The sequence below is a fragment of the Triticum dicoccoides genome, chromosome 7B, assembly GCF_002162155.2.
Source record: "Triticum dicoccoides isolate Atlit2015 ecotype Zavitan chromosome 7B, WEW_v2.0, whole genome shotgun sequence".
Taxonomy (NCBI): Eukaryota; Viridiplantae; Streptophyta; class Magnoliopsida; order Poales; family Poaceae; genus Triticum; species Triticum dicoccoides.
Window position 1 is genome coordinate 502717814 of NC_041393.1, and position 25848 is coordinate 502743661.

Here is a 25848-nt window from a genome sequence, read left to right on the forward strand (position 1 = left end):
CACGCGAGTGGCTGTGGGGCGGCAGCACGGTATGACAAGTGGCAGCGAAGGACGACACCGGTGCAAAAAATGAGGCGAGGGAGCTGGAGGTTGGTGGAGGCAAGGGTTTGCCCAGATTTCGGGGGAGGGTGTTTTTATAGGCAGAGGAAGCTAGGAGAGGAGTTTTTCAGAGCGGTTTTCTCCCACACAATCGTGATCCGACGGCGAAGAGCATGGAGGGGAGTTTGTTGGGCTGCAAAAAGAAAGAGGGATACGGTCCGGTTCGTCTCGGAGTATCGAAACGTCCGGCGGTTAGCGCGGTTAATAGTTGGGGCATCAAATGGACTCTGAATGTGATGAACTTGGCAGGCGGCCTACCTACAACACAACAACACCGCACACCAACTTCAATCACATTCCGAGAACATTTTTATGCCACTTATAAAATAATATTTTAGAGTTGCCGCGAGCGCGTGCGAGTGTGTCTGGGCTCAGAACGGTCAAGGGATAGAACTGAGGGACCCGGACGGATGCAAGTTTTGAAAAACATGCATATGAAATGAACATGATGACATGGCAAAGTGCAACATGCAAGCAAATGACATGGCAACGACAGCGAATAACTGGAAGACACCTGGCGCATCGGTCTCAGGTTGTTACAGTTCGACACTCTTACTTATCGAAAGGACTATGATTGATCCCCTATACTTGTGGGTCATCAGCTTGCTACACGGGGTCGACATCAACAACTCTCCATAAAATAGGACTACGATGGAGAGCATTGGAGCAACCACTCCGGTGATGCTCGAAACTACTACGAGCCTCGACCACGACGTGCTCATCATGATTGCCGCAGAGAAGGCCAAGAAGGCTTTTTCATGGGAGAAATAGGTCATGGGCATGCTCATCATCACCATGAAAATGATGGGATCGGTAAATTCAAACTTAACATTCCATCGTTCAACGGGAAAACCAAGCCCGATGATCATTTGGAGTGGGAGATGCGCGTGGATCGGATCTTGATAGCCATTACTATATAGAGGAGAAGAAGGTATGATATGCATCCCTTGAGTTTATCGGATATGCTTTGATTTGGTGGAACCAATTGTGTCGTACGCTGGAGGTCGTCCGGGGACATGGGTGCAAATGAAAATCTATTACGGGAGTGTTTTGTTCCTGAACATTTCACAAGAACCTTGTACAATTGACTCCAATGGTTGTGCCAAGGCAACTCTAGTGTTCACGAGTACTATAAAGAGATGGAGATTTTGATGATTAGGACAATGGTGAATAAGCCAAAGTAGGCCACAATGTCAAGATTCTTTCATGGGCGAATGAACATGTGCAAGAAAGGATGGAGATGGTTACATATCAAGATTTGCAGGAACTTGTGCATCAAGCTATTCGTGTAGAGCAGCAGCTGAAGCATCGCCAAAATTGCAGCCGAACCTACACATCAAGCACTTGTAGAGCTTCGGTTCAGTGAGAAGTAGATGGAAGCATTGTTGCAGATTTTCTCTCACACAACAAGATGACTACGAAAGAAGCTAATGCATCAACGGTTGAATCTTCCAATACTCCTGTCACTCGCATTAGTAATATTTAGTGCCACACATGCAAGGTAGAGGTCATTTCAAGAAGGATTGTCCTAATTTGAAGAAGGTGCCGCTCACAAATGATGGACATGTCACTGGTGACTCAAGTGACAAATCTGAAGCTGAGAAGAAAGATGCAGAGTATTATACTTTTGAGACCGGAGCACCTCCGAGTTCAGATGGAGGAGATGGTGTTAATCTCATGGTTTGTAAAGTGGCTCATGATGATGCTCCTATTGTTGAGAAGGGCCAGCAGCAAAATGTGTTCCAATCCATTTGCAAGATCAAGGACAAAAACTGAAAGGTAGTCAACGTTGTAGCTACAATAACAACATCAGTAGTTATCTTGTGCATGCTCTAGGGATATCAACATGGAGGCAGCCCCAGCCATATTATGTTAAGTGGTTGAATGCTATTGGTAAACTTAAGAATACACATCATGCTAGGGTAGAATTTTCAATGGGAAGTTATGTGGATAAAGTGGAATGTGATGTGGTGCCAATGCAAGCTTGTCATCTTCTTTTGGGAAAGCAGTGGCACTTTGATCATGATGCTACTTACCATGGGAGGTCTAACAAGTATTCTTTCATGCATCAAGGAGTGAACCATGTATTGAAACCTATGGTGGATCAAACACTCAAGGTTGAGCAATTCCCACATGTGAAGAAGCCAAAAAAGAATACCTCAAAACCGAGGACGGTTTTGTTTGAAGGAAGAGAGGATGATGTGGACCAGATCATGACTAATGCATCAAAGAGTGAGGTTCATGCTAGAAAAATGTTAAACCATTAGACGAGCCAAAGGAAGACATGGGCAAGACCATTATCTTAGTTGAGAAGCTTCGGTGCCAATTTTGGGAGAAATGACACATTAGATTTTCAGGTGCAACTCTCCACCTAAACCTAATTAATTCTAGAAGGTTCTGGCATGTTTTAGAGGCTGGAAAAGGTGGTCTTTGAATTCATCTTTCGTTCAAAAAATGGTGCATCATTTGAGGTCTTGATTCAAAAGTTGTGCAAGTTCTCATGCAATTTGTCCACGAATTAATTATAGCGTGAAGCTCAACAAGTTTTCTCCTCCTACAACACGGAGCTCACGGATTTACCCTTCAGGTCACTTCCAATGCATTGGTGCTTACATGAGGTGCTAAGTCCATTAAAAATCTTAGCAACTAGTCTTCTCAATGCATAGTTGCTTAGTTTTTAACTAAGCTTCACTCATTGAATTGTTTAACAATTAAATTTCTTCATGTATTGGTTGGTAGTCATTTTGTATAGGTCCAGGTGCTTAGCATCAGTTCCTCTTGAGGTCACGATAATTTTCTGTGATGCCCCCGATTCAATGGTACACTAATCATACACGCAAACGTGTATGATCAAGATCAGGGACTCATTGAAGATATCACAACACAACTCTAAACACAAATCAAAATAATACAAGCTTCATATTACAAGCTAGAGGGCTCGATACACAAGCGAGTCAGCGGAAGCAACAATATCTGAGTACAAACATAAGTTAAACAAGGATGCCTTAAGAAGGCTAGCACAAACATCAACAATCAAAGAGGCAAGGCCTCCTGCCTGGGACCTCCTAACTACTCCTAGTCATCGGCGGGCTCCACGTAGTAGTAGGCACCCTCGGGGTAGTAGCAGTAGTCGGCGGGGGTGGCATCATCTGGCTCCTGGGATCCACCATCTGGTTACAACAACCAAAAAGAAGGAAGAAGGGAAAAAAAGGGGAGCAAAGCAACCATGAGTACTCATCCAAAGTACTCGCAAGCATCAGATCTATGCTAAGTATGCATTGGTGTCAAATGGAAGGTTTGTATCTGTGGACTGAACTGCAGAATGCCAGAATAGAGGGGGAAGGCCTAGCCTATCGAAGACTAGCATCTTCAAGCAGCTCTGAGCATCTTGCAGCATGTAGAAGAGTAAAGAATAGCAGTTTATAATTAACAAGCATGTTGTAGAATTAATGCCCAGAGATCCTTCCTCGACTCCCTGCGAGAAAGCAATCCCGGAGCCACAAATCCATCACATATCTGAAGTATCCATTTCTAGTTATATAAGATCAGGATATAAGTCTGAACATCCATTATCATGGACCCGATATTCGAATATATGTCTTCCCTGTAGGGGTGCACCACGTTACCCAACACGCTCGATCACTCTGGTCGGACACACTTTTCTGGGGTCAATGCCCAGCCTCGAAAGATCAACACGTCGCAACCCTGCCTAAGCTCAGCAGAGAGGTCCCCGCCGGTCTATATCCTAAGAACTCCGGGGTCTTGGGCCCATCACCCGTTGCACTCCGAGTCTTTGTGTGCAGGGTGGATACCAGCACCACCGCGGATGGCCAGCATGATCCGACCGTGCCACAATGCTGAACAGGACGTCTAACAAAGCTTCGGTTGATACTGCAATGTCGAGGCCCATAACTATTCTCGCGTGGTGGTTAGTGCATAAAGGCCAGAGGCCAACTCAGAACAAATACCCAAACCTGTTAGTGCATTATTAAAAGAAGTGACGGCTGTCGGGACAAGTCCGGAGCTATCAACCCCTCCCGGGTGATACCGCTAAACAGCCAGCCGCCACCATCACATCGCACGGGTGCTCTCCGGGCCCGCCCGGCTTTCACAACGGTCTCAAGTGAAGTCAAGGTAACTGTGTGTCCAGACATCAGGGGGAAAACCCGAGGAATCACCCCCAGTGGATTCCACTTGATGTAATCATCAAGGTGAACGTAAGAGGAACCACCCTCGAGGTTCACACTTGAGGTGTTGCACGACAAAGCCGTATCAAGAATGGTGAAGGAGGAACCACCCTCGATGACCACGACCGAATAGCTACACTACAGAGATCTCATCAGGAGTGATGTATGAGGTTCCACCCTCGGCACTCGATGGTAACTCTGTAGAGTCGAGCAACAAAAAGGGGCGTGATGTGATGTGAGGTGTCGGGCTCCGGTCGTCGATCACGTTGATTGAGTTGTCGATGATGAAGCAAGGGCAACAAGGACAAGGTGGGGGTCACTGATGGATCACTAGCCAACCTATACTAAGAAGTTTAGGATAAGGAGGTAGGTAACAATAGCAGGTACAAAAGCAGGCTATGCATCAGAATAGGAGCAATCAAATACATTAGCAAAATCTAATGCAAGCATGAGAGAATGGAATGGGCGATATTGGGATGATCAAGGGGGGGCTTGCCTGGAAGTTCCGCTGAAAGGGAAGAAGGGTCGTCGGTGACGTAGTCGATAACAGTGGCATCAGCAGCCGTTTCGAGGTCTATCGGAGAGAAGAGGGGGAAGAAACAGTAAATACAGAGCAAACAAGAGCAATAAAATGCATGACAAGACAAAAAGAAGCGTTAGGGGCGTTCTAACGCAGTGCTACGTGATACCGGGGAAGGGGGAAACATCCGGGAAAGTTTTCCCGGTTCCGGACGTCTTTCAGACAAATGAACTGGAGGGGAAATGTTCGATGTTTGGTATGATAGGGATGTGTCGCGAGCGAACGGACCACGTATTCGGATTCATCTTGTCATTCTGAGCAACTTTTATGTACAAAGTTTTTCGATCCGAGTTACGGTTAATTTACTATGATTTTTCAAAGATTTAACAATACCCGGAAAAACCCTGAAATTTCACTGTCTGAGAATTCATCAGTTTTTTCAAACATCACTTAGCTGTTTTCCGGAGGCTATAAATATTGTTATGTACATCCTATGATTTTGTGCATTATATCAATTGTGAGCATTTTTCTACGATTTACATGTTAGTAACACTTTCATCCATATTAGAGTTCATTTGTTTGATCATCAACAGCACTAAAGTAGCTATGAAAATAAAGTTGTTTTTCAGTTTTTCGGTTAACAGAACATACCACTTTGTGATTTTCGTAGGAATTAATCCATGCATCAAATGGATTTGGTCCAGTGGGATGAAATGAAGTTTGTCACGTATACTTTCTACTCATATTTTTCTTAGCCTTGTTAATAGTTGTTTAACCGCAGTTTAGGGGCTGCCCAGGGGGTTACTCAATGTAAAAACTGAAAAGCTAGCTACTGCTATAGTAACTGAATGTTACTTGTAGCAGAGCGGCAGCAGAGTGCAACGGCACGGTGCGGGCGCTAGGCAGCGGCGGCGAGGCCACGCGCGGGAGGAGCAGCAACAAGCGGCAGCAGCAGCGCATAGCAGCAGCAGTTCAAGGTAGCAGCAGCTAGCAGAGCAGCGAACAATAGCAGCATCGAGAAGCGCAGCAGCAGCAAGCAGCAGGCGGCTCGGGAGGGCATGTGCGAGCACGCAACACACGCACAAAGCGAGGCCGCGGCCGGTGAGCTCACGAACGGGGCGGCCGGGGGCGCGGCCACGGCCAGAGGGCGTTGGTCGTGAGCGTGAGCTCCACGGAGCACGGCTCGGTGGTGGTGGCGACGGGCAACGATGAAACCAATGGGGAAACAGGGGGAACGGCATGGCTATGAGCGGCGTGGGATCGCCAGGCGCGAGGACGCGCGGGCGAAGGCAACTGGCGCAGCGACTGCGAGCTCCTCGGGAGCTAGGGTGTGACGACGGGGACGATCTACGGCCATGGTGGAGATGGTGTTCCTGGCCACTAATTGGCCCGTGGAAAAGATGTTACGGTTCCTGCTCGACATGGTGAACATGGCGGTGGCACGCACGGGACCAAAGGTCACCAGTGGCTATGCCAGAGATAAGCGCGGGCGACGGCGAGCTTGGAAACAGTGGCTACGAGGCCTACGGCATGGGAACAAAGAAGAAAGGGGGGTTCGAGAGGGGCGTGTGCTCACGGTGAGGCGGTAGTGGAGGACAGCGAGCTCGTGGAGGCTTGAAGTCTTTGGAGTTGAAGAAGAACACCAGTGGATCCCGAGGTTAAAGATGAGGTCGGGGTGGCGTTGCAGGGGCCGTCCAGCATCGTGTGGCTCGACGTAGATGATGAGGGAGATGCTATGGTGCTCCTGGACTCGTTGGAGAGGCAAGGGGTGGACGGTGGCCGCGGGATCGAAGCGGGCATGGCGGCAACCGCGTCGGCCTCGTCTCCAGATCGATGGAGAGGGAGAGGTGGAGAAGGGGAGAAGAGGGGCAAGTGTGAGAGTGGATGGAGCAGGGGGAGGAACCCGAGGGGGCAAGTGGGGAGAGGTGCGATCAGGGGTCGGGGCATGGCGCCCTTATCCCCTCCCGGCATCGGCACCGACGAGGTGGTCCGAGGCAACCAAGCCCCTATAGCGACCTGGTCACGTGAACAGGGGAGAGAGGAGGGTTAGATGAGTATGGGCCAGTCTTTAGTTAGGTGGGCTAACAAGACCAGTAACTTAGGTCCTCCTCCTTTTCTTTTCTGTTTTCCATTTTCTCTTTTTCTTTTGCATTTTTTTTGTTCCAAATGAGTTTTGTTTTGAACAAAACTTGGCACATAAATCTAACACAACATATTGAGATGGAACAAAATGTATGGGGTCAAAAGGAGTTGTCTAACCATTTTTAGAAATTGAAAAGGCCAATTTAATTGTTGTTAGACCAAAAATTAATTCCCAGGGGCATTTTGGGAATTCAAAAGAGGTTGGTTTCAACATGACAAATATCCAGGGGTTATTTTCCACCCTTTGAACATTTTTAGATTGCATGTTTGAGAAATTTGAATTTTGGACTTTAGTTTGAACTTGAATTTGGATTGTGATTTGGATCAACCGAGGATTAGCAACAGTAAGAGTGGTGATGTGGCACCATTAACTTGGGATTGCTATAGCTTAATTATCCGGGTGTCACATGTTCTCTCTCCTCTTTAATTGTTGTGCCACATCATGGTTTTGCCTATGTGGCATCCTTAGCACCTGTACACCGTGGAGCACTGGGAAGGGCCTAGTTTTGTGTTGTTTTCACACCTAACTAGTAGGTTCTTCTAGTATAAGGACTCCCAGTTGTTCCATGTGAAGGGGGATGACATTTTCTGAGTTTATGTTTGTTGATAGCCGGTGAGGTTGTGTTGTGATGTGATCACTAGTTTTGTTGAGTGTTAGCTCATGTGTGTGGATTGGAGGGCCTATCCTCAATTCATATAGGATCCTTGTGATTCTACATAGGTTCACAAGTTTCATGGTTTGGGTTGTGTCCTTGTAAACCAAGCTAGTTATCTGCTGCAATTTATTTGAGAACTACATAGGTTCAGAAGTTTCATGGTTTGGGTTGCATCCTTTTAAACCAAGCTAGTTATCTGCTGCAATTTATTTGAGAGTGTTTCCTCTTGTTCTTTGCCATTTGAGAGAGATAGTTGCTGCTCCTTGTGAGTTCTTTCGCACCGTGAAAGATCATTTTTATGGCATCCTGCATCAGGCCTCCTCTTGGGAGCGGTGGAGTGCAAGCCGGATGGCCATCTCCTCCTCGGGGCCGCGTGGGATGAGCTCGGTGTCAACAGATCTGGAGGTGAAGGACTCTGATCCACTACCCGACATGTCGGAGACGACCGAAGATTGTCGAATGGGAGCTTGGGTGGCAGAGGGGAGCGGAGGGGAGTGGAGTGGAGTGAAGTGGCCAGGGTTGGGTCCGGCGAGCGGATGGGGAGGGATACATGTGGGGTCAAGTGGGCCATCGTGGGCCGAGGATGACGTGGCGGACGCACCTAGGCTCCCCCATATTCGCCCCATACGGTTAGCCCGAGAGTTTGAGGCATGTTTGAGGCGCCTATCTGGGTCGAAATTTCGTGAATGGTCAATGATTGTGCGGCCCGCCCAGGCGTATGAGGCGGGTTTGGGGCGCCCGACTGTAGATGTGCTTAGAGCATCTACAGCCGGACCTAGCAAATCTGACCCCCTAAACACCCACAGACGTGCCCGGTCAGTGACCGGGCATATCCATTTTGAACCCCTATTTATCTGTTTATGCAGCCACACTCCTTATTTTCTTCCTCATATTTCCAATCACTTGCACGCGATAGGTGGAGATGAAGAGAGAGAAAGAAAAGAATGAATCCACGTCCAATGTGGCGGACTGACCGGGCGCGTCCACGGGCCTTTATATTCTCCCTACATTTGTCCTCAATATGAGGGTTCACGGATAGTCCGGACGTATAGGGATGATATGAGAGGTCCGATTGGGTCACTTTTTTTCTTTCTCTCTTGTCTGGTCACTGACTGGTCGCATCCGCGGATGTTTGTGGAGGATTTGAGGATTTCGGTTGTAGATGCTATTAGAACCCCACACGGCAAGGCCGTCCATGCAACAATCGACCCGGGTGCATGGGTGTAGATGGCTCGCGCGCAACACTGCAGGAAACATAGGTCGCTGACATGCCGACCCGGGCTCAATGTCTCAACCAGTGTGTGTGGACCATCCAACTAGGTGTCACACACATGCCTGATGGCGTGCACGTTCTCTTGGTTTCCACCTGGTGCGGTCCTGTGCAACTCTAAAGAATGATGCAACCCAGGGAAGCAGACGCGTTTTTAGGCCAACTCCACCGCGCGACCCCAAACGGACGTCCGTTTTGTCCGGTTTCGGTCCGTTTGGGTAGGGGTTTGGGGTCGTGTCCGGGCCTGTCCTGGGATGCGGTGGCCGTGCGCCCAGCGCGCGGCCGCATCCATTTGCCCCATCCTGTCCGTGAGGGCCAAAAATGCCTAAATTTGCATCAAACTACTTCCAACCCAAATGTTTGTCTGAAAATTAAAATAGTTTTACAACCCAATTGAAATTGTCTTAATTAAAATAGTTTTACAACCAAATCAAAATTGTCTTGACTGAACATAAATTGGACCAATACATCTATTGGTTGCCAATGTGATCCCAGACGTGCTCAACCAAGTCATTTTGAAGATTCAAATGAGTGTGCCAATCACGCATCTCACGGTGGAATTGGACAAACTGTTCAAATGTGGCCGGGTCTTGGTGCAGGGGCTCAATATTTTCACCTTGATAATCAAATCCTTGGTCGAAGATACTCTCATCACGCTCATCCTCGACGATCATGTTGTGCATGATCACACAAGCAGTCATCACCTCCCAAAGCTTTCTTTCATCCCATGACAATGCAGGGTTTCGAACGATACCCCACCGGGATTGAAGCACACCAAAAGCATGTTCCACATCCTTTCTAAGACTCTCTTGCATTTGGGCAAATCTTTTTCTCATCTCACCTTGGGGTTTCGAGATTGTCTTCACAAAAGTTGACCACTGAGGATATATACCATCTGCTAGATAGTATCCTTTGTTGTACTGGTGGCCGTTGATCTCAAAGTTGACAGGTGGGGAGTTTCCTTCTGCAAGCCTCACGAAGACTAGAGAACGTTGCAGCACGTTGATATCATTGTGAGAACCTGCCATACCAAAGAAAGAATGCCATATCCAAAGATCTTGCGATGCCACCGCTTCTAATATGATAGTGCACCCGTTAACATGCCCCTTGTACTGGCCCTGCCAAGCAAATGGACAGTTCTTCCACTCCCAATGCATACAATCAATGCTGCCAAGCATGCCTGGAAAGCCTCTAGCTGCATTGGTCGCCAACAATCTATCTGTATCAGCGGCAGTTGGCTGCCTCAAGTACTCTGGGCCAAACACCTCGATCACAGCCTGGCAAAACTTGTACATTGACATCAGACATGTTGTCTCACTCATACGCACATACTCGTCCACCAGATCGCCTGGAATACCATATGCAAGCATGCGGATGGCCCCGGTGCATTTCTGGTAAGAGGAGAATCCAAGCTTGCCAAGGGCATCCGTCTTGCACTTGAAGTATGGGTCATGAGCAACCACTCCCTCTCGGATACGATTGAACAAATGCCTTGCCATACGAAAACGGCGACGAAATTTATCCGGCTTGAAGAGCGGGGTGTTGGCAAAGTAATCGGCATAGAGCAGGGCATGGCCTCTCTCCCTGTTGCGGTTCAGGGTGGGAGCCTTGCCAGGGAGTGACCCCATGTACCAAGGAAGCTGCCGTTGAATATGGTCGTTCACGACTAGTGCAGCCACCACAAGTTCTTCATCATCCGACGACGAATCGTCCGATGAACAAAGGAAGTGATGGAAGAAAAACTCGTCTCCACTATCCATACCTTTGTTGGCAAAAGATCGAACACCTTGCGGCCGCGGTGGCGAAGCGGCCGCGATGATCACCTCGACGTAGCAGGGGTGGTTGCCGGCCGGCTACTGGCCGCTCTGGAGCTCTCGTCGGAATCTGCCTCGGCCGTCGTGGTCCGTCGCCGGCAGTCGTGTCCCCTCCGGCACCGGCAAGGACAGCGACGGCCAAAACTACGGCGAAAGCGCGGGCGTGGTGGTGGCCATGTCCAGACGTGGTTTGTTATGGACGGCGGGGGGGCTGCGCGGTGAGGAGGCGGCCGGAGAATACGGCAGCGCCGGCAGCGGGGCGAGGCGGGGAGAGAGGGTGAAGCGTTGGGGAGCGGAGGGACTGCTAGTGTCCCTGACAGGCGGGCCAAGGGGGGGGCAAGGGCGTGCGTCGCGGTCGTCCGCGCGCGTCCGTTTCACCCCAAACCGAGCGCTAGTTTGGGCCTGGGATGGGTCGAAACGGACGGAATCCGGACATTTGTCCATTTAAGGCCGTGCGCTGGGCCGCCTCTTTTGTCCCTTTTACCCCAAACGGACGGAGCCGGACAGGATAGGGTCGCGTGGTGGAGTTGGCCTTACTCCTATGTACGACCCGACAAAGTGCCCCACGGGCGCTAGCCACTAGTAGACAAAAATCAAGGAAAAGCATCATGCAACGCCCGTGCATGTAGCCTACCGGCCCAACTATACGCAGATATACCTAGCCAGCCAAGCCTTTGACAACCCCACATGGCAAGCCCGGGCATGCAACATGCAGAGTGGTACATACATGTGCACAAGAATCATGCGACTTAGAGGGTGTTTGGTTCAGAAGTCCTAGGACTTTTTCTAGTCCCAGGGACTAATCAAAAAAGACTCTCTAGTAGAGTCTTTTTCTAGTCCCTGTAGAAAAAGTCCCTCCCGTTTGGTTCCTAGGGACTTTTTCTAGTTTCTGAGACTAAAAAGTCCCTGAACCAAACACCCCCTTAGGCTAACTTTCATGTTTTGACCCTTTTGGTGTAGCTTAGCTGGATCTGACCCCGGTTCGAAAACATTTCGGGATCTGATCCTTTTTCCTACCGTCAGGGCCCAAGGCGGTAGTGTTGAACATTTTACCGCCAGGGGCCACGGTTGTAGCCCACTCATCCACGTCAGCCTTGGTAAACGGCTAACGTCTCTTGCCGTCCACCCTATCGCCATGCCACTTGGCGGTAGGCTATGCAACCCTACCGCCAAAGGCCCTGGCGGTAAGTGCTGAACCGTTATAAGCCCATGGGGGCTGGCTCGTGGGGCCCACCCATGAATGCAACCCCCATCTTCTCCCCTACCGCGCGGTGGCACAAGAACAGAGAGCACAAGTCCTCTCTCATCCCCTCCACTCCCCCCTCCGATCTTCTTTGTTTCTCCATCGTTTTTGCAGATCGAGATGGCTCCGAAATGAGAAAAGTGAGCTCTCTCAATCCATCCAATTCGTTTGAGTTAAAAAGCTTTCAATTTGATGCATTATTTGCCACAAGATGAGCCCTATTTCATCTAGTAGATTTTCATTTTTGTTGTTTTTAGGTTTGTTTAGTTAGGAGTAATATGATGTTTGATGTGGTTGAATATGATAGAAGACTAGTTAATGAACCCTATTCATGTTCATGTTCATAAAAAATTTAATTATTCATTGATGTTTGATGATGTGCTTGAATATAATTGAATTCATGTTTCTATATAGTATCAACTAGACCCTAGTTCATGTTAAAAAAAATAAGTATTTATTGATGTTTGATGTGGTTGAATATGATTGATGCGGTGATGTGGTTGAATATGATTTGTTAACTAGTTTGAGGATGAACCTAGTTTACAGTTGTTGAATATGATATGATTGATGTTAGTTGAATGGTTGAATATGATTGGTTAATGTGATATGATGGATTGAAAGGATTGATTAACTAGTTTGATGATGAACCCTAGTTCATGTTTATAGTATTTTTTACAATTGTTGAATATGATATGATTGATATTAGTTGAATCATTACTAGCGAAAAGCTTATAGACAGACGCTTACTAGTAGCGTGGGTTTATAATCCTCGCTACTGCTACTTAGTGGTAGCGTAGGTTTATAACCCACGCTACTACTAAGTTGATAGTAGTAGCGCGGGTTTATAACCCTCGCTACTACTAAGTGATTTTCACGATGCCCCTCGGGACCAGCCATAGTAGTAGCGCGGGTTATAAATCCCACGCTACTACTAAATAGTCTCCACCGTGCACCCACGACATGCCATAGTAGTAGCGTTGGATTACCGTGGGGTATAAATCCAACGCTACTGCTAAGTTATCTCCTTGCCGCCCCACCTCAGCCTCTCACCCCTGCTCTGCCTTTCTCTCCCCCGACGCCTCTCCTCGTCCTCCACTCCCCACGTTTCCCCCAACCAACCCCGCCGCCACCGCCGACGCCGACGACCTCCTCTCCCCCAACCCCACCGCCGGCGCCCCCCACCTCACGCGTGGATCCTCCTCCTTGTTGTGCCCTTGTGCCGACCCCAAACCCTAGCTAGGGGCCCCCTTCTCCGGGCGCAGCGCGGCGCAGGGAGGGCTCCCTCTTGCCCGCCGCCGATGCAGATGGCCCGCTGGAGGTCCTGCTACTTGCTCCTCCGACCCTCCTCCTGCTGCTGCTAGTGCAGACCGACGCCATGGAGGTGAGGTTCCCCCTTATCCTCTCTTTCTCTTCACCGCAGGCAGCCCCTGACCCCCTTGGATTCGATTTGGCAGGCCGTGTGCAGGCGGGGAAGGACAGCGTGGCACGCCTGGTGCGTGAGCTCGAGGGCGTCGGCCTGCTCGTCGAGCGCGTCCGCGGCGTCCCCGCTGAGTTCATCAAGGTCAGTGCGGCCGCCTTTTTTCCTTTTTCAGTTCGTTTTGCCACGGCATCCTAATTCCAACTAATGAGGTAGTTTCCGCGAGATTTTGTTACGAAGAGGACTTCCCCCTGCGCCCTGTGTTGTTTATCTAGACTAGATTGTTGTAGTACCTTGATTTTAGCATTCAATCCCTGTGACTAGTAAGTAGTGGATAGTAGAAGAATGTGTTCATAAATTCAGTGTAAGAATGTCTACAGAAGATTCGGAGCAAGAGATGGTATCTTTCGTCAGAGTTTCCTCGTTAGATGAAGATTTTGTTTATTTAGACTGCTGCAGCACCTTGATATTAGTTTGAGGGTATCACAATTCAATCCTGTAACTAGTAGTGACTAGTGGAAGAATGTGTGCACAAATTCATTGTAGGAATGTGTACACGAATATTCAGTGTAAGAGTTTTATTGCCATTTTTTTACCCCTCAAATTTTGGTAGCCAGGAATTAACGTGTGTACAGAAACAGAATTTCCTATCGATCTGCTCTATTGTTTAGCTGATGAACTGGAGCGTCTGTCTGGATTAAATTGATTTATAGTGCATGTGGTTTTGCTGTTCCAATTTAGCTGTCTGCGCCCATGGGGATTCTGGGCAGAGCCGCTTCTGAGATGCAGATGAAGAAGCTTACCTACATCAGTAACTCAACTAATGCACCAAGTGTTTGAGATGTGGCGTCAGACCGTCTGTAATGTGTTCGTGAGCTCATTATTTAGGATGGTGGTGGTAGACTGGTAGCTTTCCATATCGCATATACCACTTGTCCTTGCTTGGCGTCATTTTATTTTGAGAATCAGTACTACTTGCCCAATGTCCAATAGCTTGTTTTAGATGTTCGAGAGCTAAATCAGTGATTCTTGAAGTATATTGAACTAAATCTCACAAATGCTTTTGGCCTTCATATGCCTCTTATCTAGAAAATTCAAGTCCCTTTCCGTTATGCTATTATGCCTCCCCACAAAATTCTTGGATCCCTCTCTCTTGCTACTTAACATGTTGTGCAAGTGTACAACTTATATGTGAATACACTAGAAAAACATGATATGCTTTATTTGTTCTCGTATAAATCCAACAAAGTAGTAAATGCACTTGTCTTACATATATCAGACAGAGTGGGATAACCTCTGCAAATAAACAGCAGGCAATTTGCCTTCAGTAGCAATGGTTCTGCATATAGATACAAAAAATGTTCGATCTTTGCGCGTTATTTTATAACCTGTAAGACAGAATTTCATGTGCTGCTCTGTTCTCCGAATATTGGTATACAACTGATGTGATCCTTCGTCGAATAGTTTTAAACTTGTTCAGCTCATTTGCCATGGTAAAGAACTAAAGATAGGCTGTTTCATCGTCTTTCACTAAGTAATCATGAAATGTCAGCTTTATTTTACAGCTTTAAAGATACAAATCTTTGTGCTTCTTTTGATGTACTCCCTCCGTTCCTAAATATTTGTCTTTCTAGAGATTTTAATCAGTGACTACATACGAAGCAAAATGAGTGAATCTACACTCTAAAATATGTCTATATACATCCATATGTGGTAGTCCATTTAAAATCTCTAAAAAGACAAATATTTATGAACGGAGGGAGTAGATAGGAATAGTGCATACATGGCTTTGCAGAGTCAATTTTTGCCCTTTTATCGCATCAAAACTTACCACATACTATTACGTGACGCTTTCGCTAACCGCACAATCGACTGGGCAGAACTATGAGGGGCTTAAGCAGGAGCATGATAAGAAGGTGGGGCTGCTGACGAAGCAGGAGGTGAGGGGTGTGGACTACCTCAAGATGGAGAAGAACGGGATGGAGATGGAGAGCCTCGAGTCCAAGATGCTGGTGGCCACCCAGTCCACCGACACCACCACCTCCGAGATCATCAGGCTCAGAGAATCAGAGCTATTCCCACAGCTACTTGAGCTGGTTGCTGGGTCAGTACCACACTACCATCACTCCTCACTCATTCATTTACCGTATGCATCCAGTACTGGTACCTCATATGTCTCACTACTTCCTGTATCTGTCGTTTTTTGCATAGTACTACTTGCATATGCATGGTCAAGAAATAAATAAATATAAGCTTGATGATATAGCTAGGCTGGACATATGAACCACGGTAAGGAGCTTCCCAGATGAGGCCTGTGATAATAGCAGTGCCATTAGTTCTTTGCTGTTTTGATCCTGCCAACCACTGATTCAGACCATGCATGCTGTTGTTTCTCTTTGGTCCTCATGTAAATGCACCCTTGGCACTATTTGGTTGAACTGACGCAATTTGCGTACTAACAAGTTTTCACTTTCCCGACGTGGGCGCAGAGGTGATCGACGCTGACTAGCACGGCCCGGTGGCGCTGTGCTCTTCAACCACTCGGAGACGGACTTCGCCGTGGAGCCTGGTTGCCATGTCGCACAGATGATCGTCCAGGTGATTTCGACGTCGGAGGTCGCCGAGGTGTGGAGGACCTTGACGCCACCGTCCGGGGGAGGGAGGATTCGAGTCCACCGACGTCTGAACTCCGAGCCTAGGTAGATACATCTAGAGAAGTGGTCTGTTTAGGTTGGTGGTAGACCACTAGGGAAGGTACCCACCTTACGATGATGGTTGTGTGTGTCTGATGTTAAATCGAATCTTGAGATGGTTTTGTGACATGTTAAATGGAATATTGAGATGGTTCAGTGACATTCATTTGTTTTGCATTGGACGTATTACCATTCATGAATACTACATCTAATTTTTATTTTTTTAATTCCTAAATTGTTAGTAGTAGCGTGGGGAGGAAACTGAGTGCTACTAGTATATAGGATACTAGTAGCGTTGGTTTTTTACCCACGCTACTACTATTTCATTAGTAGTAGCGCGTGTACGTATTAGCAGCAGCGTGGGTGGCACACGCTACTACTATTTCATTAGTAGTAGCGCGTGTACGTATTAGCAGCAGCGTGGGTGGCACACGCTACTACTAACAAAGTTAGTAGTGGCGCGGGTTTAACCCACGTTGCTACTAACTATTAGCTGTAGCGCGGGTACCCGCGCTGCTAGGAGCCATTTTACCCGCGCTGCTAGTAGTCTTTTTCCTAGTAGTGAATGGTTGAATATGATACATTTGATGATTATATGTTGATAATTAAATGTCGTTGTTTCAGGAGGTCCCCCCTTGGTCCGACAGTCGGCACTACTTACACGATGCTTGACCTGGCATTCGATAACGGTCATTGCGCCTGTTACATCGAGAATGGAGTGGTGGTAAGAATGATCAACGTCTTGCAACAAAATTTTGGCTTTCCAAAATTTAGTTAGTAACTATTTTCGTGTACACATTGACATATGCTTCCGCCATTACGTATGAGGGGCCACATAAAGGTCGCTGAGATGAAGTACGCCAACCGCTACGAGCCGTATTACAGGAGAGTTGGGCTGTTAGGTTTCATGCTCCAGTTCAAGCATGCGCGCCGACACTTGTCCAAACAGCTCTCACAGTGTTGGTGGACCATTGGCGGGCCGAGACGCACTCTTTCTATCTCCCATGTGGTGAGATGACGGTGACCCTCAAGGACTTCGCCATGATCATGGCCCTACCGATCCAGGGCCATGCTCTCATTGGGCGCGTGGAGAGGAAGAACTAGCCGGACAGGGTTAACGCCCTCATCAACAGCTTCCCTCCCATGAAGAATAACTGAATGTCTGGTGTACCACTGCCCTGGCTCCTAACCCACCAGGCCGTATGCCCGGAAGATGCAGATCCGAGGACCATGGAGCAGTATGTGAGGGCCTACTTGTGGTTTCTTCTCATGTAGGTCATGTTTCCAGACTACTCGGGGGACAACGCCCTATGGATGTATCTCGACTTCCTGGCCGACTGGGATGTAGGGTACAACTGGGGGTCCGCCGGCCTCGCATACCTACACCGTTCGTTAAGACATATATCTCAGTATTCGTTTATGGATGCATGTGTGTGCTGCTTTAAATTGTGTCATATGATCATCAATTGTTATTTGTAGCTGGATGACGCAACATAGAGGACCGAAAAATCATCTGAGATGGGTGGGTGTGTCTGGGCCCTCTCGATTTTGAGTTGGGAGAGGCTGCCGGTCGGTCGTCCTAACAAACTAAGACAGACTCCATGGACGGAGTATGACGAAGATGGCGACAGTGCTCGATACCCTATCGTCGCCTACTCTTGGGACACGGTTAAAATCTTCTCAGGCAAGGGCAGTGTGTTGTACAAGGCCTTCACCAACGAGCTGGACAACCTAATTTCATATCAGGTATACCAACGAGCGAGCTAGTTTTTTAATGTAGCCACTTTCATGGTTGCTAAACAGTATTTCTGTAGGTTAACTGGTGGTCGTACCACGATAGGTTGAGGTTTCGAACTGAATGAGATGTGCTATCGGGACTGCCTTCTCTACCAGTGCATTGTCCCAATGATATGCATGTACACCGTCAAATGGCACCTACCATAGCGCGTGGCCACGCAATTTGGCATATTGCAACACACACCACCAGCACGCCCCACCGGTGGTTTCGACCTTCAGTGATATGGGCTGCCATCTCTTTTACCGTGTTTTGTTCGGTTTGACGTTCTTATGGTCTTTTGTGTTTTATTGTTTGTTCTGCCCTCTGCAGGAAGAGCATGCAGCATTCTCAGTCGATAATGGACTAGACCAAATAGCACGAGACTTACGTGGCAATGTGGGACAAGAGGAGGTTCCGCAAAGACGAGGAGAGGTCGGCCATTGACCGGAATGTGTACGAGAGACACATGCATTGGTATGACGATGGCGTCAAGTTTCGTCTGCGCCTGAGGCCACGGTGGATGATCGCGGACATGGCACCACTGTAGGAGGAGGAGGACTCTGAGGATGAAGCCTACAAGAGAAGCCTCAGACATATGGAAGGTGATTTCAGGGAGTATGCACCCGTGATGAATAGAGTGGTAAGTTTTATTCAAATGCATTCGAGCCGGCGGTTGGATGATGCTGACATGGTTGTTCTCGCTAACATTTTCATGATCCTTACATTTGTAGGCTACGGAGGTGAACAGAAACATTTTTGATGGCTTGAATGCGCTAAGTTGTGACCCCGGGACCATGGAGGGTGACGGCAAGCTGAGGGAAGCGATGAAGGTAACTTTGAGCCTCATAGCATTGTGTTCGAGCAACCACAAATTTGATCCATGTCATGTTATTATCTATTTGTAACCCTTAACATGATCCAAGCCATTATCTTCTATATTTGTTATTGTAGAAGATCATCAACCGTTGCTGCAAGATAGCGGGCATGATTGGGTGCGCTACCTCGATTGACGTGCATGCTCCTAGTGGGTCGACATGTACCCTCGCTGCATCCAGCCACGCCGGCGAGGTTCCTCTAGCCATGCCACCTCGTCATCTCGCATTATTGAAGAGGCCGAGGAGGGAGAAGATGATCAGAGAGAAGAGGATGAGGAGGAAGAGGGAGAAGAGGAAGGAGGTGAAGACGAAGGAGGTGATGAGGAGGAGTACGACGACGAAGACGGGCCTCCACCCACTCGGCCAACCCAGGACAAGAGGGGGAAACATCCGAAGAAGGATTGGAAGAGTCCATCCCCGTTTCAGCACCCTTGTCGTCGCACAAAGAAGCAGGACAAAACCCGCTCGAAGAGAAACGAGGAGCGTGCCGCCAAGAGAGGGAGGAACTAGCGATATGGTCGTGTTGAACTCGCTTACTTAAAGTAGTTGTGCCATGTTAAACTACTCGGTGTTGTCTTATTGTTACCTACTTTACTATGTTGAACCTATTTTATATGTTGAACTTATTTGATATGTCGATTTGCTATCTATAATGCGTGAGATCATCATATTTTCATACGCAAACACTATTTGTTGTTGTCTGTTTATCTATTAGTCATTTTTGTAATTCAAATGGTCAAGTTCTTGTAGAAAAATAAGTGAGAGAGGACCCTACTGTCAGGAAGCACGGCGGTAGGGGTGGCAGTAGCCTTAGCTACCCTACCGCCGTCTACCATGGCGGTAGTGCCGTTAGGACACATCAGGCTGCAACGGCTGGTTGACGGAGGCTGTCGTTAACCTACCGCCAGGGCCCCCCAACGGTATCCTGTTCAACCCTAACGCCTTGGGCCCTGGCGGCAGGAGAAGGGTCAGACCCGGAAAAAAATTAAACTGGGTCCAGATCCTACTAAACTACGCCAAAAGGGTCAAAACACGAAAATTACCCTGCGACTGAACCCGCTCAGCATGAACGACGTTGACAGGCCAACCAAGGCTTGCCTGGAGCGCGTGGAACAACGCGCGAGGCATGGCATCAAAGCGAAATGAAGGACCTGTGTCCGGATCCGCACATGATAAAGACCCGCGACTGAGAAGGCTCAGACCTAGCTGATTTTTCAGTTGCATCAGGCCCAATTTTTCTACATGTTCCCATATGTATTCTTATTAATGATAATGCACTCTGGGGATGACTCACAAAAAGAACATTTCCCATACGTGCCTCCCAAAACTTGCTTAACTTCCCGGCTACAGGGACGATGGTTGTGTTCAGGTTTGAGTGTCAATTGTTTTGCTTCTAGGTGGTGCGTGCTAATGTTGTAATTATATGTTTTTTAATGTGATTATGCAGATTTGTAGGAAGCTTATGCAAGAGAGCGAAGACGCCCTTTGTGATGGACCGTGTCTGCATGCATTCATTGGATATTGTTTCATTTGCCTTGCTTGCCTTCTTTGCTGTAGTTGGCCATTACGCCACGGGCACTGGCGTGCAATGGGTCACTGATAAGTTTGAGTAAAATGCCCTTCATATAGTCATCCATACAAATGAATGCGAAAGTTGGGCTTATTTTTGCTTGGGTTCTGCTAAGTGGAGTGTCAAGTTTTGCCACGGTCTCTCGTGGTCTCTTCCCTTTGTCCAGAAGCCGTGTTTTGGGATCTGGGCACGTTTTTTAGCACCACCCGGACTTTGGCCATTGCGGCTGGACAAATAGTGTGTTTTGCCATGTATGCCCGGAGTTGTCCCACTACGACTGGTTGTGCGTTGTGTTTTGCCATATCACTTGGCCTTTCTCCGTTGTACCCTGGCCTGATGGTGTGGTTTGCAATCTCTCTCGACCTTTCACCCCCATGACTTGGCTGACTAGCGTGTACACTACACGTGATCGTTGATCACACTGTTTCATGGCCCGCCGATCGTCTGGTCGGTTCTCTTGGTTTTCTTCAGCTCATGTGATTTCGGGTGGGTATCCCCAGTTCTGATGGATTAGGTCATTTTCAGTGGCGAGTGCGGTATGGCTTTCTATTGATCCAGTCATTGGGTTGCCCTAGACGGCCAACGAACAACATGGGCAACAATCATCGATGTGTGTCATTGGTAAATATAAAAGGAAATTCACCAGTAACTTCCTTCAAATGGTTCACCCAATTTCCCGATTGTTGTTTCTCCATCACAATTATGAGATGAGAAAAGGCCGGAGCATAAAAAATCTCGGAGGTCATTCATCTGCTCAAGAAAACGGCCTATATTTCTCCAAAGAAAGATACGGGCAATGATCATCATCAAGGAAAATAGAAACACAATACCGACATAATCATTTTGCAAAACAGATGAGGGAAAAACCCTTCAAATAGTTCACTCAACTTTCGGGCTGCAGTTGGTCTCTGCGCCAATGGCACAATGAGTCATCTAGTATGAATAATAGTGTAGCCACGCATGACAACATAGAGTATCACTGGACATTGTTTAAAAAAAATACCACAAGCTCAATAAGAAGCAAAGAAGGGCGAGAGCTTGTGACAAAGTACCCTATAAAAAACCAAAGCACAATCTAATAGGACTTACTTCTCACCATTTGGCATCAAGATGCAAAAAAAGGCATAAGAAGCGATGCTAACGACCATAGCTCAACTAGTGCTTTTCTTCTCATGGTCGAAGTTATCATCATGATGAGCATGAGGCGGTGAAGTGGCATCATCAAGGGCAAAAGCATCACCAAAGGACGACTCCTAGGAAGTGATCTTCTCCTCGGCACCGGCTTCTACAATATCTCCATGCTTGCCCTTGACCATTATTATGTTCATCTTGCATGTAACATGGTCCTTGTACCGCCTCATATGAATAACCTTCCCTGTGCTAAGAAAAAACTTCAAGCCTCTCGTGATCTTTCTATCATTACCCTTAGACCTTAAGCTACAAGCTCCAAAAGTTCCAAACTGATTATAGAGAAGATCCATGGTGCCATGCTCATCCTCTTGATCATCATCCTCTTCTTCACCATCACCTATTTTGTTCCTGTCGACATAAATCTTGACAGTTTCATGCTTCTGAGAAAGTAATCATTCTCAAACACGAGGTTGGTGACCGAAAAAACATAGACAATGAAGGTGTAAAGGGATAGACCATAGGTGGCAAACCTTCTCTCCATCACAACATTGCTCATCTATTGGAAAATGTAGTCCATTACATCAAGTGGTCCCTTGTGAGTGTGAGTATAGTCCATGAGATTGACAAGGTAGCTTCTCACCTCGGTGCTATCACCCATCTTGGCAGAAATTGGGCCATAGATCTTGTGGATTTTCTCGTAGAACATTTGCATACCTCTCACATCTCCAATACTTTCTCCAGGCTTGCAAAGGGGAAAGGAAAGTTCTACCCATGATGTCTTCGTCGTGAATGTGAAGTCCTTGACTACGCTCTGCATGTTGAAACCGGTAGCCAAAAGAACTAGAAAACACGTTGAAGTTGGCTTCACTCCTCTCGGCTGGAACCTCCACTTTTATTTTGCCCGGTACTCCAACTGTTGAACCTTCAAGAGACCTATTGGACAACCCAGTGCCACCAAGGGTACTACGCACTTCCGGAAATATGTGTTTCCTTTTTGGTTCAAATTTTGAAGGTGTCTGGTACTTCCAAGAATGTTTTTTGTAGACTTATGGGAAAGTTATTTTTTCCAAGTAATGGAGAGAGAGAGAGAGAGAGAGAGAGAGCAAGTCATTCCTTTCCATTTTGACTACTATGTTTCAGTTCAAATTCTGATGTAATCATGTAAGAGAATATGTATGATGAAGGTGTTTTATTATGACAGAGCAGGGTAACATCCTCTATGCATGGTTTGCTTAAGCATCGTCTCAATTTTAATCTTCTTCATACATTGTTCCTTTCGGTTTTTGGATAAGTATGTTAGGCAACCAACATATTAAGATATAGGATGTCTGATGAATCAATATTGTTGTATATGAAATAGAGGCAAAAGGCTTGCCTCGTTCATTAATTAAGAATGAGTTTAGAGTTCACAGGGGTGGTCCAACTAGCTCATCAACAAAAAATCACATCAACAAATTACTCTGGCGGCGTGCATGATAGCGCCCAAGTGCCTAGCCCCCACGGTAACCTAAAGTTTGGCATCATCCTTAATAAGCTTTAGAATGTCGAATGGTGGCGTCGATTTCTTTCGGAACACTATGGCATTCCTCTCAATCCAAATGACCCAAAACCCAAGCGACAAGCATGGTGAGGGTGACCATTCCCTTACGGTGAGCTGTGTTGGACCTTGACATGTTGGTACACAATTTCTTGACAAAGCGCTCGTTCACCAACTGATACATTGGCAGGTTCGCCAAACCAAGTCAATCCTTCACCATCCTTCACACTCGCAAAGTGAAACGACATTTGTAGAAAAGGTGGGGGCCATCTCGTTGGCTCTCTTGCATAGCGTACATAGCCCACAATCAGGCCATCCCTGCCTTTGCAGTCGATCCGCCGTCCAATGCCTATTTTGCAACGCTAGCTAGGCGAAGAACTTGACCTTAGAGGGGGGGCTTCCAAACGGTCTTGTTCATGGTGGTCAACATGGAGCCCGGGAATTGTGGCTCGTACACAAACATAGCACAGTACTTACCGTTGGCCTCAAATTTCCACAAGATGTCATCCTCTGCGTCGGGCTGAAGATGGAAATGCTCTAGGCGGACCCAAAGGGCGACAAACTCGGTAATGTGGCCCAAAGTGAGCTCCACAGAAGGTTTGATCTTGCTCAACCAAGCATTGTCCCTCATGGCCTCATGCACAGTCCACTGCTTGCGCTTGCATGCCGCGAAGGTGAGAGGAGTGACTCAATATTTGTTGTTGCAATGGCAAGAAGGGATGGTAGAAGAGGTAGATGCAGATGAAGAACTTCTAGTGCTCAAGCATCTCAAAACTAGAGCAATATTCTGGTTCGGACAATTGTAGCCTCTTTGATGCAATGTTGTGATGATGCTTTTGTTACATCATGTGATTAACTTCTTGTGATGATTTCTTTGTTAGTCATTTAAGAGCAATGTTGTTGTCCCTATATTGTTAACGAGAGGGCACATGCACAATAAGTGATCTCTAGGAAACACGCATAATGATTATCTTCTGCAGAAGTGCTCAATTCATCTTCATACATTGCGACACCAATGAACACAATAACGGTACACTGTTTCATTTCCCAACTAATACGCACATAGCAAAGTGTAATCCATAGCCAACTACCTCATTTGATAAGCCTAACTAGCTGAACGACTAGAATTCACACAAGCAACCTAAGCCCAACTCCACCGCGCGACCCCAAACGGACGTCCGTTTTGTCCGGTTTCTATCCGTTTGGGTAGGGATTTGGGGTCGCGTTCGGGCGTGTCCTGGGATGCGGTGGCCGTGCGCCCAGCGCGCGGCCGCATCCATTTGCCCCATGCTGTCCGCGTATACTTAAAAAACTAAAAGCAACATTTCAAAGCCAAGCCCTAGTTCAGGCCAGCGGCGGCCCCGGTTCATCACGCCGGCAACAGAGCCAGCGGCCTACACGTCCATCACCGGCATCAGCCAGCGGCCGGCAACACAGCCAGCCTCCAAAATGAATAGTTGTCGTCGCCGGCAACACAGCCAGCGGCCGGCAACACACCCGGTCTCAAAAATGAATGTTTTCTCGCCGGCACACTACCAGCGGCCGGACGGGCGGCACCCATGCCAGCCTCAAAAAGAACGGCCACGCCGATCGGACGGCCTAGTTCAGGCTTTCGGCGTCGAGCATCTCCTTCTGCCTGGCCTCGAACCAAGCCCTCGTCTTGTCGCTCATCTTCGACAAGTCCACGCTCATGATCGCAAGGGCCACCTCCTTCGCTTTGGTGGCGGCATTGGTGGCCTCGATGTCGAGCTGCCTCTGCCTGGCCTTGATGTTGTCGGCCTCGATGTCGAGCTGCCTTTGCCGGGCTGCCTCCTCCATGTCGAGCTGCCTTTGTCGGGCCGCCTCCTCCATGTCGATCTTCCTCCTCTTGGCCGCCTCCTTCATCTCAAGCTTCTGTCTTTGAAGGTCTAGGTATTGCTTCATTTGCTCGTCCTTGCTTTGCCGCTTCTTCTCGTCCCTCACATCCTTTTGAGACATCATGCCATGCAAAGTCTCATGCAAGGCCATGGATGAGGCATCACGTATGTCGTCCACCTTGGAGTTGGTCTTGCCCCTCGGCCTCTTCAACGCCTCGCCATTTCCACCTCCGGCGAACTTGGCCGTCTTCAGTCCTCTCTTCCTTTGTAGTTCACGGTATTGGTCCTTGAACTTAGGGCACATGTTGATGAGCGTCCAACAATGCGTAAGAGTGAATGGCTTGTCACTGTGCCGGGCCTTGAATGCCTCCAAAGATTGGAATGCCTACACCACATGATCAACAACAAGTGAACATGCAAATCATATACACGGCCGAAGTCTCATGGTCGTAGCAAGGAAAGGGCTAGAAAGAGGAGATCATACCATGTCCCCAACGCCGAGACCACTCACGGGCCGTGCTTCAATGCTCTCAAATGCGACACAATACTTGTTGCATTCTTGTTGGATGAACAACCATCTTTTTTGAATCGAGCCGATGCCACGGTTGCTTGTAATTTGGAAGGGCTCAAACATCTTCCTTTCATGAAATGTTTTGTGGACTCTAGTCCAAAAAACAATGCTCTTTTGTTGCGCGCCGGTCCTCGGATCTTGGCTAATCTCCATCCAAGCTTGGCAAATCAACTTGTCCTCATCTTGTGTATATGAACCCGTGCGGATGCTCTTCCTCTTCTTTTGTGCCTCCGCTCTTTGGGTGAGCTCGTCGATGAACAATGGCGCACCACTAATATCAACGTCATTGCTTTCTTTTTCTTCTTCATCACCTTCGACATAGATGTCATCGTCTTCATGCCACGAGTCACCATGGTCGTAGTTAGCACGGTCGTGCCCACCTTCATCGGGGTCGTAGGCACGGCCATGCCCACCGTCGAAGATCACGTCCTCCATGTAGCGGTTGTAGAAGGGGTCGTCGACCGCTGGCGTTGGGGTTGGCATTTCGTCA

The 25848-nt window shown here is 47.8% G+C and overlaps 1 long non-coding RNA gene across 1 annotated transcript; it reads left to right on the forward strand.

The window, feature by feature from the left end:
* The first annotated feature begins 12996 nt into the window (after positions 1–12996).
* Positions 12997–16203, forward strand: LOC119340621. The gene is made up of 4 exons (XR_005164618.1): positions 12997–13312; positions 13386–13492; positions 15229–15452; positions 15838–16203. It is a non-coding gene; the product is annotated as an uncharacterized LOC119340621 (long non-coding RNA).
* The last annotated feature ends 9645 nt before the right edge of the window (positions 16204–25848 follow it).